The sequence below is a fragment of the Sebastes umbrosus genome, chromosome 6, assembly GCF_015220745.1.
Source record: "Sebastes umbrosus isolate fSebUmb1 chromosome 6, fSebUmb1.pri, whole genome shotgun sequence".
Taxonomy (NCBI): domain Eukaryota; kingdom Metazoa; phylum Chordata; class Actinopteri; order Perciformes; family Sebastidae; genus Sebastes; species Sebastes umbrosus.
In genome coordinates, this window is record NC_051274.1 from 6,674,577 (window position 1) to 6,690,265 (window position 15,689).

Here is a 15,689-nt window from a genome sequence, read left to right on the forward strand (position 1 = left end):
CCAGCTGACATTGGGCGAAGGCGGGGTACACCCTGGACAGGTCTCCAGACTATCACAGGGCTGACACACAGAGACAGACAACTGTTCATGCTCACATTCACACCTACGGGCAATTTAGAGTCGAAAATTAACCTAACCTGCATGTCTTTGGACTGCGAAAGGAAACCGGAGAGCCCGTAGAAAACCCATGTTAACGCAAACTCCACACAGAAGGGCCCCAAGCCAGATTTGAACCCGGAACCCTCTTGCTGTGAGGCGACAGTGGACAGAAAATTTGTCACAAAATGACATCCATGCCAAAAAAACAAACCCTGCAACTGTGAAAGAACCTGCTGTAGTTCAGTAAAAAAGAAAATTGTACCTCCTCACAGTACGTTACACCATGTCATAGATATTTATGGAATATACATGTATGTCATGTGACGGCTCAAACGAAAGAATGTTTAGAAGTTGAGAAGAGTATTCAGACGATTTCACTGAGAATCAACTCGTCGGTTTTGATCGGCTAGTGGTTATTGTGCAAACTGTCGACTATTGTACTTACTCTTTTGCGCTACATGTGCCAAAACACGTTGCAATTTGCATGAATAAATGAGAAATTCAAATCTGTTGAGAACAACAAACTAATCGTTCAGAGATTTGAGCTCATTGTTTTGAAAAAAAGATAATTCTCATTGGAGAATTGAGCCAAAGCGAATGAAAAAAACAAATATAAGTAAGTGGAACTTGTGAATTTCCCCATTGAGAGACATGTATTTTTGATATTTTACAATGATATGGAACGTCCCCAGGTTCATAAAAAATAGACATGTAAGGTCTCTGCAGGACGCCAGTGGTATCAAAAAGTATTCTGACGGTACTTATTGAGATTTTTGTACAAGAGCGTTTTTGTCTGTCTCTTATCTTTGTCTTATGGCTGTATGAATATGTGTATATTCAGCCCACTGATCATAGTGTTTAAGAGATGATAATTGTCATTGTATATACAGCACAGTACACGATGAAATATGTTTCCCACTCGTTTGCTTACTGTAGAAGCCGTTTACATTTGTGTCTAATAAATCTATATTGTATGTTGACATTTTTATGAATGTCCAATAAGAATGTAGAAGTTTGAACTATAGTAACCCCTAACTGTTTTGACCACTATGTTGTTGTGTTTTGATATCAGGTTTGAATATGTTTGTGTTCACTCATATCTTACTGAAGTCGATGAACTGCATTACAGTATAACACCCAGCATAAAGCAACACCATCTGATTATTGTATGTTGTTGTTTGTCCACTGAAAGATGATTTAAGTTGATTCTACAACACTACACAGAGTGCTGAGCCTCCACCCATGAAAATGAGTCCTGGCTTTAAATGGTTGATTCAGTAAACAAATTAAAACACTTGAATAAACAGAACTATACTTAATGTTTGCCTCATAACTGATTTACAGTGCACATGGATTCACCGCTATCCCCTGTATCTGCTTCCACCTTGTGTTGAAAATAAATACAGTACCTGACTGAGAAAAAGAAAAATATAAATACATAAAGAAAAGAATACAGAAATAAATAAGGGGTGAAATGCAAAGGGAAAATTGTGCAGAAATAAATGCATAAATACATAAATTGATACATACATACATAATAAATTAATTAAAAAATTATAAAAGTAAGTACATGAATAAATAAAAGGGAACATTAAACAGAAAAGTAAATAAAGGGAATTAATACAAAGATGAATAAATAAAGAAGCAAATTAAAACAAATATCAATTTGTCACATTTTATCAATTAATTAATGGCAACATTTATTTGTAATATTATTTTTGCTACATTGTATTAGTATTGTATTTATTTATCAAGTAATTTATTTATTCATTGATTTTGTTATGCAATAAAAAGTAATTTAAACTAAGTCAATGTTGACTTTTGGTTCCACACGGGACACAAACAGCGGCCTCCTGGGTGAAAGTCTTGTGTTTGTTTGACCCATCGACCCGCCCTACGCAGACTTTCTCGCTCTTTATACTACGTCATTTGTTTTGACCGTCTAATACTGACGCGGATGGGTTTGAATCGTTGGAGTTAGTTGAAAGCCTGGTGTGTCTCACGCTGAAGCGTGGCCCGGTGTGTCGGTGTCAGACTATGAGGGACACTGACCAAGCTTCAGAGCCAGATACATGTCAGCGTAAAAGGGGTATACTAAAACTATTCATTCCCCTAACATAACCTGCCTGTGACCCCAAAAGAGTGCTGTGTTGGAGGGTTCAGATTGGACTCTTGTGATGGCAGTGTTAGCCTTTAGAGTCCCACTGATCATATGTGCTCCCTCCTGTAGCTGATCGTTTCGGGTCTGCCGCTCGGCCAGGCCAGTCCGGACACCAGCGCCATCTGTAGGGGTTAGAGAGAGGGGAGAGATTATGTCCCTGAGATGTTAGAGTTCCTGTGGGTTGTAAGAGATATGGAGTCAAGGTCAGAAGTGTTGTCCTGTTTTTCTGATGTGTCATTGACCTGAACAGAGACCTCCAGGACGCTCCCCGAGGTGCTGGGTTTGGTGAAGGGAGGCTCAGTGCAAGAGGGCTCGGTGGGGGTTGTTGGGTCTGGGAAAGTGAGTGATGGTGACCAAAGTGGGGTTGCTGTCTTACTGTTGATGGTAGGTCAAATGGGTGAAAGCTGGGGGTTTGGGTAGTTTGTGTTGGTCCCCTGGGTAGCTCGTTTGAGCTCCCAGGAGACTTTCTTTATCCTTTCTGGGAGTAGTGGGGTGGAAGTTTCAGGTTCCCCGGGTTGTGAGGGGGCTGAGAGGGCGCTCTGTGGTTGTAGAGGCTCCTGAATGTGGGTTGATGGGTTGGGGGGCTGGCTGGGTGGTCTTCGTCGTTGTTGGGGTTCTTTGGTTTGTGCTGTGAGAGGGCAAAGAAGGGTGCGTTTTCTCAAGGGTAGACGGGAGGTCTGGCTGTGAAGCAGGGGAAAGGATTCCTGTTTGTATTCGGGGTATGGATGTATCTGTGTGGGTTTTCCAGGTTGTTTGTGTGTCTTCTGTGTGTAGGGTAGAGGGGGACATGGCTGTAGGGCTGGTTTCACAGGTGGTCGGGGGGCCTGTGCTGGGTCCGGTGGGGGGCTGGCTGGGTGTAAAAGGAGGTGCTTGGGCTTGTGGTGGGGTAGGGAGCAGGGGTTTCCGGTTGTTCTGTTGATTATGTCTGGGGATGTGTTCTGAGAGGTTGGTGCGTGGTCCTAGAGAGAGGGAGGACTTGCGTGGAGCCGCCAGTGTCCGGATTCGTCTTCGTCCGATAACTCCGGGATGGGGGGGCAGGGAGCTGTCCAACCTGTATCTTGCTTTTGAGAGAGATGGAAGGGTAGTGTGGTTGCTAGCTGTGGTCTGTTGTGTATGTATGTTTATGGTGTGTTCTACTGTGTGTATGGTTTCCGGCCTTAATCTGTGCCCGTAGCGCTTTCTGGCCCAGCCAATTGATATCTGTAGGGCCAGAGGGTTACGGGTGGTGCTACTGAGGTTAAGTATGGTGGATTGGTAGTGTTCCTGTAATATTGTCATGTATGCATCCAGTGTGTTGTATTGTCCTGTATTTTCCTACGTGTATTTTCTGTTGGCGTGGATGGTTTGATGAAGGCTTTGAGTTTGTTGACTTGTCTCATCAGCCCAGATGGAAATGTTTGTGTGGTAATTGCTTGTTCTGCTATGTGTTTGTGGTGTATGACTTGTATTAGTTTGAAATAGTTTCCGGGTCTGGTGGGTGATTGAGTGTCTGTGAGGAATGTTTCAAACTATTAGTCTCATCTAGTTTAAGCTTGGTATAGGGTTAGGGTTAGGGTTAGGTTAAAACGTTGCATTTTAGGTAAAAACATTGTGTTTTGTGTTAAAATAATTCCAAAAACAACTACACGTTGTTGGTTTTATATGGGATGCGAACTCCGGTCTATCATGCCCAACCTCCACCCCTTATAGAGTTTCACACTGTGTATACTACAGCGCCTCACTTCCGCTTCTGCTCAGTGATCTACCATGTGAATAGATGTTAAAACCTACTAGTGGGCGTAGTAGGCCCCTACTGTCCCACATCTATGGGGCTCATAGCGACTGATAACACCTATTAAATAGCCTGACAACAGTCTAACCGTCTGTTTTATCAGAGGTTTCCCATGGTAGACAGCTGCCTGCGTCTCAAAACAAAGCTGATGAGAGCGATATAGAGTGAACAAAAACAGCAACGTTTTGGGGCGTAAAACCAAAGCAATGAGATGCTGAAATGCTCCCTGGAGCCAAGGGGAACTGCACAGTTAGGTGATCCTTACTGATTCATGTAAAAAAATTTTTTTTTTAGTAATACAGTATTTATATATGTATGTGATTAGAAATATGGACAAGTCCGAGAACATGGAACCGTCGGTGGAGGAACAGTCGGTGCCGGATACGCTGTGACATCCTATTAAACATAATGACTTGAAGAGGCAGAAGAGTAGCTCAGCCTGGATGTAAACATGCTGCTGAAGGGGGTGTTTTGAATAAGGCAGGAGTCAAGGACAGACAGGAGGAGGATTCATTCAGAGAGACTGAGAAGCAGGCTCAGGAAGTGAAGGACGGCATTGTAGAAACTTTAAACACGGTGGAACGAGACAGCAGAAAGACTGATCTGCCTTTCCTGAAGGTGCACTCACCGAAATATGACTTCACTTTTCATACACCCACTAGCACATCACTCTCCTGCAGCTCTGGACAACAACAAACAGATCCTGATGTCATTACAACGTTCTTTTTCTTTTTTTTTCTAAACAATTTTTTATGAGTATGTGGAAAGAAACAAGGAACAACATCTGGCAAAAACGTGTTTTTTTTTTTTTAAAGGGACTTGAACAAACCCGGTTTTGTGGGACTTTGGGTAATAGGTCAGAGAGGCTTAGCTCAGGGAAACTTTGGGCAAACAGAAATGAATGCTTGACAAAAAAAAAGAGTAAGAAAAAGGAGGCACATTTGAAGTTTGCAGTGAGTTGCTTCAGGATGCAACAATTTCAAGAAAATTGTTCAAACTCGTGGTCTCAAACAAAGGATAGTAAGGGGTTTTGTGCATGTTCCAAAGTGGTTTCCGGATCTGGAACCTAGTTTTAAATGAAGCTCAGTAACACTGTACGATCACGCACGAGAGTATAGAATGACTGTGCTTAATTCAAAGTGACAGATTCCGCTGTACCCGCTGCAAATTAATGCTAAGTAAAAAATCAAGGAGACGTAATCGTGTCAAATTTTAAAAGACTCAATAAAAGTACCAGTAGTACTACCAATAACAACAATGTAGCCTTTCTGTTTTTCCACTTACCTCACTGCTGAGCTGCTGTATAAAACAGCTTTATGTTGTTGTTATGCTGTCACAGCTGAGAGGTGCTGTGGTTGGAGTTATAAACCAAAGGGAAACATGGCCAAAGTCGGCACAATCATGCGCTGTGTAAATCCATGTAATGTCTCTCTTGAGGGGCTGAGGCAATTCCCTTTTAAAGGAATAGTTTAAAATTTTACGAATTTGCTTTCTTGCAGAGAGTTAAATGAGACGATTTATACCACTCTCAGATGCAATCCTGTCTCCTACAAAATTACGTTCCCATACAACTTAATTGCCAACACAGTATCACGGCCGTTTGTGAAATAGTCACGAAATTTAATCTATTTGGCTTGTTTACACAGACACACAAATTTACCTGAAAGTCAGCACGACTTTCAACAATGATTTTTCCTACGAATGTCCAGCAACACATGGCGCACATATCAGTTAGGCAACAAAACTACTTGGTTAGTAAAAGTTTGACTTGGTTAGTCTTAGAAAACAAACTACTTACTTAGGTTTAGGAAGCGATTACGGTATAAGAACGGGTTGCTGAATGGTAAATATGAATCTACAGCCAGCAACCGGTTAGCTTAGCATAAAGACTGGAAACAGTATCTATTAAATATAATAAATAAATGCACATCCTAAAAAGAAGAACTATACATCAGACCGGCACATACGGGTACTTCGCAAAAAGTCCAGGCCACGCCCCCTTTTGGGGGAAAGAAAAACAGAAATCCCATTGACTTCAATGCATGGGAAATTTTGACTCTGTTTGTCTTATACACATCTAATAATGGGTGAACCTGAGCATTCGCGATGCCTTAATAAATTAAGGTTGATCACCACCATGTCCCTTCAGTCTTCCCTGTCCAACACAGTGGCCGGATATTGCTTATCCAGACTTCTAAACATATTTGATCAAATCACGTTAGACTAAGTGTTGTCTGTAAATAACCAACATGTTAATAGCCAACTGTCCTTGACCTATAGGCTGAGATTTAGTGGTAGACGACAGTCTGATGCTGCTATAACGTTAAAGTATGACTGTATTACTGAAGCAGCCTCCCACTCAAGATAACATTAGCTAGCCATGCTAGTCACTGTCACCAGCATCATTTAGCCATTTATCACACTGACAGTGAATATTAATGTATCGTATGTGCCTCAAATCTCAGTGTGAAAGGCTCAGTTAACAGCTTTTTCTCTCCTGTGACAGCGAGTTTCTTTCCCCCCAAAAGGGAGCGCAGCCTCGGTGATGACGTGATGCTGGTCTGGTCTATAGCTTGGAGCCATAAAGCCCCTCTATTATATCTTTTGCGTGGTCGTGAGAGCCTACTCTGGATGACGTATTACCAGTCTGATGTATTCTTTTAATTGTCTACATTTTATTGACAACATTATAAATTGTTTACCGATGCATTGGTTGCGTTGTTTGTGGTATGACACTGGATGACAAATTCAGCCGTACTCCACTGCACCCTCTTCTTATAAAGGTATTCACTCACTGTAATGTGAGCTGGTAGTTTGGATAAAATCATCCACTAAATGGCTGGTATGCTCTGCCACCATCGCAGCTACAATTATGCTAACAGCATACTTGGATGACATTGCATCTTACATTTTGTACTTTTCTCATTTCAGTTAATTCCCTTAAAGCTACTCACAACTCATTATCTGAATGTGAGCAGGCAGTCCAGTGTTTGACAATACATTTCTTAATCTCTCTGTCTCTTCCCGTCACTGTAACTTAAATCCATTAAATCATGAGCTGGCCACCATCGTGTACATACTGAAGCACACCATTTTTAGCTCAGAACAGACAGGAGAAAGGGGATATATAATACCCCTGTTTTGGAGTTTGAATAAAGGCAAAGCTTTGTTCTCTGTGTCTGTAAACGGTTTGGATTAGGACTACAGATCCAGGACTTGGAGGCATAATATTCTCTGCGGAGCATGGCAGTAGCCATGACAGCAATGCTAAACACTGCAGCCTCTGTCCTGGAAAAACAGGATCTGGGACCTAGGTAGTTTTGGAAAACAATAGTGGTGATGACTGAATTTATTAATACTTTTTACAGTGTAGTAGAAGGTCATGCCTTTAAAGGTACAATCCTTAAAGTTTAAGACAAAGTGACACAATGAATCCTCTCAGCTCATGCGGGGGAAAGCGGTATATACAGTATATGACCAGGTGCTAGGAAAGCTGGCGGAACACACAGAGAGAGTGAGAATCCTGGCAAATGAGAAGCCCAACATTGCCAGAGGCAACTTGTCCGCTTTGTAACAGCTGGACAGTCGGTGCAAAACTGCCCCTCACAGGACAGAACATCAGTCCTGGCCTTAGGAAAGGACTGGTCAATGAGAATAGACCTGGACAGGCAGCTGTGGTTCCCAACTGACATCACCACCACCACCACACTGAGACCTGACGTCGTCCTGTGGTCAGCAACCGAGAAGCATGTTCCGATAGTCGAGCTGATAGTTCCGTGGGAAGGGGGCACCCAGGAAGCATACGAGAGGAAGAAACTGCGGTACGCCGATCTGGTGGCAAAATGCCAAGAGAATGGCTGGAGAACAACAACCTACCCAGTGGAGATTGGCTGCAGTGCCTTTGTAAGCCTCTCAACCAACTTCCTGAGAGACAGTGGCGCCACGGCAGGGAAAGTCAAGCAAGCCATCAAACATCTGTCCGAAGAGGCTGAAAAGGGACGTTTTTGGCTATGGCCACAAAGAAGGGACAAGAATTGGGGGAAGCAAGAAGCTACATAATGGAAGTACCGTACCATCTAAATCCAGCTGCAGGGAGCGGCAATGGACGTCCCTGACCACTTCCCCACCATCCTAAGATGTTCTGGGATCAATGGGTGCGACAGGCAGAAATGCCTTGCAGGAACACAAACCTGTCTCTAAACTAAGTATATATAAATACATATTGCTCTTCTAATGAATTCCTGTCAGAGGTCCTGTTCAGACCTGGCATTAGAATGTGCATTTGCTGCCCCCAGAGGTCAATGCATGTGGCATTTTGAATGAAACTCTGGGCTGGAATGAGTTTTGAAGTGTGTGGGGGGGCGGCTTTGGAGCACTTTGAGAGCAAAATTACAAGGCTAGATCAATATGAGGAACTTGGTGCTCTAGTAAACAATTTAATCATAAAGGTTGTATGAATTAGTATGTTATGAATGCTGATGGCAAAAAGTCACACAGCATAAGCATGGTAAACGAGGCGGGTCGCTGACATCGCCGGCGGAGACCCCTCAGACTGAGGACAGTCCGCCCTCAATAAAGGTCTGTTGAGCTGAGGGGAACCGCAGTCAGGTGATAATTACGTGGGTTTTATGGAACGCAACATTTCACTTATTTAAAGTGGTGGCTGGCCAAGCTAACGGTGCTAACGGCGCTAACCGTGGGTTGGGGCGGTATTGTCAGCGGTAACTGCCGTATGAGCATCGCTCTTCCACGTATGCCCAGCCCGCAGAGTGCGGAGCGGCGGCTTGTAGCTCGCCAGTGGGACATGAACACAAGGGAAGAAGGGGAAGAAACAGTTTCAAAAGGGAGGTACTCACATGCACTAACATGCACGTGTGGCTGTCCTGGCTACCAAAACAAAGAACAGAGAAGCTCTGATGACAATACACCTATTCTCTGCTCAGGGCACCATTACTCCACTATATCTTTGCATAGCAAATAGCTGTTTGCTGCTATATTAATGCTCTGAATGTAGCTTCTTTACATGTTTGCTACCTATAGTACTTTACTCCATGTCATTAATAAACCGTGGACTGTGAAATGCCATCAAATGAAAGCCAAACAAGACCATTCTTTATGCACCTGATCCCCTTGGCCACCAGCCAGTAGAAAGCATTAGCAGAGACAAACAAAGCAGGGACATTAATCTCACAGCAGGCATTATGGGGATTTTACATATTTTGATGCCATCCGTGGGGTTTGGGTCTGCCTTTCTTCCACATTAGCATCAGGTATTTATCAAACACCCGCTCAGAGAGAGATGGCACTGCTCCATTAATTCCTTTAAATGGAGTATCTGATGAGGTTGAAAAGTTACTAACCTATTTACACAGGCCTCATGTTGTTAAATATTCACCTGCAGAGGGAATTCTGCAGTGTGAAATGAAAAAGGAGGAATAAAAAAATGTCAGAAACGTTTAAGAAAATTGCGTCCCACAAACAAGTGAGCAAGCGTACGTAGGCAGGTATTTTCCAATAAAAGCTGGACCCCAGAAGGTTTGTTTATGTCGTCAGAATTGGTTCATGACCTTGAAAGGCAGGTAGTGAACTTTGGCCTGGACGTGTTTTTATGTGTTAAACAAATGAAACGGAAGGAAGAGTAAATAAGTGCAGGATGTATGGACAAAAAGTAACAGAGCAGACGCAGCTGCGATGACAAAAACAGTAAAAAATTACGAAATGAATGTTGTTTGGAACATTGAACTGTGTTACATATCATGTGCATCATGGTGTCTGAAATCATGGTTCATTAACCGGTCTCTCTCGCTTTCTCTCTCACTCTTTAACCTTGAAACATACATGGACTCAAAGGCCCAAATCCAATCCGGCCCCTACGCCTTCCCACTCCGTGGTGGACTGAACTCCGTTTGTAGTCACACTCACAGCTCAATGAAGAACCCTTCTTTAAGGTGAAGGGTATCAATGCAGCGGCAAGCTTCGGGACAAACTTCCCTCTCTCCGGCAAGAAAATAAATATCAATATCAGAAATACTTTATTGATCCCCGGGGGGGAAATTGAGTTACGTTTTGCTCCCGTTCTAGAATATAAATATAAATATATAAAAATAGAGAAATCATAAGAAAATATAAATAAGAAATATACTGTATCAACAGTGCAAATAATAATGCGAAAAATAGGATCGATGCAAATAATATAAATGCATGCATTTATAAAAATGCAAGAATAGTGTAAAATAAGAATATTAGTTTAAATGTACTGTATAAATGAATGCAGTGTTAATGCCGGAGTGAACCAGATTATTGCACAACTGAATTATTGTACTGTTAAGTCAGTATTGCACAGTTGAAGATATAATACATTATGGGGTTATAGCACCTGATAGGGGTGAAAAAAATAAATATATGTTGTATATACATATACAACAATTTACAATCTAATGAACATGTCTACAAACATCATTGTGTAAATACACTATACAAACAAAACGCACTGCGGCTCTGTATGAATGATTCCACCCTTGAATGTGAGTCAGTAGCATGCAGGCAAAAGGCAAGAACAGCTAATCCATCAAATAGGATGAGACTTGCCAATGTAACTACAATCCAACTAAGCTGTCTAAGAAGTGCATTAGACACAGGAGGGCTGTTTGTACCAGTGTGAGTGTTGTGTTGGTGGTAGTCGTAGTGGCTAGTGGTTGGTTGGCGGGGTGGAAAGGTTGAGGTTCCTTGCAGTTTTATTAAAAAGTCATTGCGTAATTCTCGAAGGGAATCTTTGTTCCCAAAAACAAGCTTGGTTTTTTACAAATATTTCACGTTGCTGTTGCGTGTGTGAGTCTCAGGGGAGTGTCTGAAAATAGATGTGTGTTGGGTACTTGAGAAACACAGCGACTTTAGGCAAAGGGTGAAGTGTCCTGTAATAAATGCAATCCCTCACAAAAACACTTTTCTTGGAAATGTATTTTTAAACATCTCAGAGGAAAAACAAAACATAACAGGTCACAGTTGGGTCCATGTTTTATTCGCTGCTGTGGCACAGGTCGGGTCATCTCACAGCCATCAACACAGAATCACATTTGTGTAGTGTCACGTGAGGGGAAGTAATCAACTCTGACACCAGCAGTGTAAATTCAGACAATCACCCAGTGAACTGCTGAAGCTTCCTGTTTACATGGCCGGGGTTAATGCTGCAGGAGTCTGGGGTCAGCTGGTGAGGCTAAAGCTGGTTACAGTTTAGAAGAGGTAAACTCAGGGATCACAACAAAGACCCAGTTTAGAAGAAGTAAACTCAGGGATCACAACAAAGACCCAGCTGCCACTATCACCAAAATAACAAACATTTCACAATTATATGTAGGCCTATATTATTTAAATTCCATTTTGGGTTCCATGTTCTTGATAGCCACCTTGTCCAAAATGGATAAGAAACTTACTGCCGATACATCAGACCGGCAATACATTATCCAGAGCAGGCTCTCGTGACCAGAAGTTGAAACATGTCTCCAAACTTCTACTTTAAACAAACCGGTAATAGTAATAACGCTATGCGGAAGAGTTGCTGTGTGGTTGGTTGCGCCAACAATAAATCCAGAAACGCTGATTTGTTCCCGTGCCATGTCCTAAACAAGATATAATAGAGGGGCTTTATGGCTCCAAGCTATGGACCAGACCAGCGTTTCCCTTTTTGGGGGAAAGAAACTCGCTGTCACAGGAGAGAAAATGACGAAAAGCTGTTGTGTAGCGGGTTAACCAAGGCTTTCACACTGAGATTTGAGGCAAATACGATACATGAATATTCACTGTCAGTGTGGTAAATTGCTAAATGATGCTGGTGACAGTGACTAGCATGGCTAGCTAAGGTTAGCTTGAGTGTGAGGCTGCTGCAGTAATACAGTCATACATTAACGTTATATCAGCATCAGATTGTCGTCTCCAACTAAATCCATAGCCTAATGTGATTCAATCAAATATGTAGAGATGTCTGGATAAGCAATATCCAGCCACTGTGTTGGACGTATGGATGTTTAAAGAGAACTGGATACAGCGTTGGAGGTGAGCGCCCGAGCAGCTCAGTGGCGCATGAAGCCAAAATGGTTCGACTGCCTAGTGATAAAGTACCCGGATCATCCGGCGATCTTCCGCATCCATTGGGCCCATAGAGCGGGCGCAGTAGCGTTTCCTTTAGCCCCGCCTCCCAGCCCTCGTTCCAGCCCTCGGTCTGGGTCTCAGGGCTATTCAAGTGTTCGTACTGGGAAGTTGATTTACCTGAAAAAAAAACTATCCGCTGATTTACAGACGTCTCTTTCCCAATGTAAGTCTATGGGAAAAAGTATTTTTAGGCCTAACGGCATCATGTGACAGACACGGTAGTTGTAGTACCGCCGTTTGGACACTATGAAAATTTGCTTAAAAGCCCAATACTCTTCTTGGGGGTTGAAGGGACATGGCGGTGATCAACCTTAAATTATTATGGTATCGCCAATGCTCAGGTTCTGGCAAGATCGCAAAATAATTTTTAGACATATATAAAACAATCGTTTGTATAACGAGATGAATGCATACGAACTTTACAACAAATTACAATCGAAACATACGTCAAATTACATTGAAGTCTATTTGATCTTTGGTTTTCTTTCTCCCAAAAGGGGGAAGTATATGTGCCGGTCATAGAATTTACGCATATCTCCCTTCCAGTGCTTCTTGGTGAGAGCGCCAGCTTTGTTGGAAGGTATCGTCTGTAACCGTTACAACCTTGAAAAATGCACCCAAGAAGCACACATTTTCCCCATTTCATTTTTGGCACATTATGAGCATTGCCAGATGAAATAAATCAATTTGATTCATTAGGTCCATCTGGGGGCTTACATAATATGCATGAGCGTAGGTGTTTGTGAGTTTGAATAGAGCAGCCGCAACCAATTAGTTTGTGGGTCAGAGAAAAGAACCTCTGTGGACTTCATTAGACTCTGTTGGTGAGTAATCACTACGAGCCCTGCATTTCCTCAAATATAACATCAAATTAGACCTAAAATATATACAGTATCTAGGGGACACAAATTTGGTCACAGAGATAACTCCTGTAGAGCCTAGCCTAACAAGATACCAAGACTTCCCACTATATTCAACAAGCCGACTATTGATTGGGAGCAAAGATGTAATCTGTGTGGGAAAACAGAAGTGTTGACTGGATGCAGTGAACAGCAGCCGCCCTGCTTCTCTTTAAGAGCTTTATAACCTTACAGGAAGGACCTGTCTGGTCTCAGGGTAGTATCATCTGAGAGACTCTTTGGTAAATGAACCATGGTCCATTTCATTCATGCAGGGGGGAAAGCAAGTATTGAGATAGGAAACATTTAAACTCAAAATGTCATCGCAGATAAAATCACATTTAGTATTTACTGTATATAGCAGCAGCGGTAGGAAAGGGCCTTTTTCACGGAAGACATTTTGACTTGTCACAGTACGAAAAGCACACGTGTAAATAATGAAACTGAATTCCATTTAGCTGCTTTGATTTCAGGGTCCAAGTATTGTGCATGCTGGCTCACTGTCGCTCTCACTGGAACATTTAAATAGAACCGAGAAATTGTTAGTGTTATTAGGTACGATTGACTCGTACCGTGCCCGAGTATGCTCAGCTTCCACATCAGTAAAGTTGTTCCGTACACTTGCGTCATCATCAACGTGTATTTGTTTATCTTGAGATCAGTGTTCTGGTGGCAGTGTGTCGTAAAACACTTCATTCAAACTTGAAAGAAACAAAATAAAACTCACCAAAACCTTCGTCGTTAGTCTTTCCAACAATCACCAACCACTCTGGTTTGGTCTAAATTTGGGATGCAGGCCCGGGTCCCTGATGTGAAAGCCTCCTTAGTAACACCTGTGCTTTCCCTACTGTGACAAGTCAAAACAAGTACAAGTCGTACAAGTAAAGGCCTTTGTCACAGCAGACGTATGGGAAAGTAATTATTCAGCCCAGTTACACAGCAGTTCGTGAAATAGTAGTGAAATTTAAAGGTCCAATATTATAAAACAGTGAGATTTTCATGTTTTTTTATTATAAAGCAGGCTTAAGTCCTATATATAAATACTGTGAAAGTATCGAAACACTCAATCCACAGGGAAATACACACAGCCCGTATTCAGAAACTCTGCATTTGAAACGAGCTGTCAGGATTTCTGTCCATTTGTGATGTCACAAATATACAATATTTAGACCCTTGACACAGTTTTAAACGTAAACATTCTAAATGTGTCCCAGTTTATTTCCTGTTGCAGTGTATGTGAATGTCATCAGCTGATAGGAAGTACACATGGACCCAAGCTGTTGCCTAGCAACGCAATTCTGTTGCAATTCCGTCAAAATGCGCTAAAACGGAGCGTTTCAGACAGAGGGTAAATACAGGCATATTCAGGCAGACAGTATGAGGAAAATAAAGTTTTTTTTTAACATTACAGCATGTAAACATGTTCTAGTAGAAACACAAAATACAAGTATGAACCTGAAAAAGAGCATAATATGGGACCTTTAACGTATTGATTTGTGTACATAAACACAAAATTCACGTTACTTTTGTGACGGTCAACACGAAATCTGTTCGTATGTAATGAACGAACTGCCGTGAGACTGTGTTGAATTATTAGGAGACCAGGCTGGATAAGTTTCAATAGCAGCAGTAACAATAGTAGTAGCAGTAGTCATAGCAGTATCAGAGTCCTATGCAAAACGAACCATCCTCAGTGTGACACTGTGTATCCTTTTACACGGAATAATAGCCACTGACTGTATCTACTGTATACAAGTACACACTGAAACACTCCTACTGTTTACAAGCAGGCTGAGAGTGGATCATTTATCCAAACACAGTGAAAGGTAATCTAACCTACGCAGGCAAACCTAATTAGGTTGGAGCCAGTAAAGTTACTTCAGCCCGGCGGAGGTGTTTATATGAGGTCTGCTCAGCTGGAGTGAAAGCAAAACTTCTATTGCTGATGTTATTAGGCAGCATGTAAACACACTCGCGTACTTACTCAATGGCTCACTCATTCACTCGTGGCCATCTGAATCAGGCAAAAAGCTCAGAGTGCAGAGGACTCTTATGAAACAGCTGACATATGTGCCCTTATTTCTTCCCCGAAGTTGTATCTTTGCAACTTAAATAACATGATGTATATTAGTCCATATAAATTAATATACACATTTTAAGGTAATATTCAGGGCTGTCAAAGTTAACGCCATAATAAAGCATTAATGCAAATTTTGAAAGGGGTCCCCTTTCCCTCTGACCTCAAGATATGTGAATGAAAATGGGTTCTATGGGTACCCACGAGTCTTGCCTTTACAGACATGCCCATTTTATTATAATCCCTAAAGTTTGGGGGCAAGTCATAGTTAAGTCAGCACACTGACACACTGATAGCTGTTGTTGTCTGTTGGGCTGTAGTTTGCCATGTTATGATTTGAGCATTTTTTTAATGCTAAATGCAGTACCTGTGAGGGTTTCTGGACAATATTTGTCATTGTTTTGTGTTGTTAATTGATTTCCAATAATAAATATATACATACATTTGCATAAAGCAGGCATAGTTGTCCACTCCCATGTTGATAAGAGTATAAAATATGTGACAAATCTCCTTTTAAGGTACATTTTGAACAGGTGT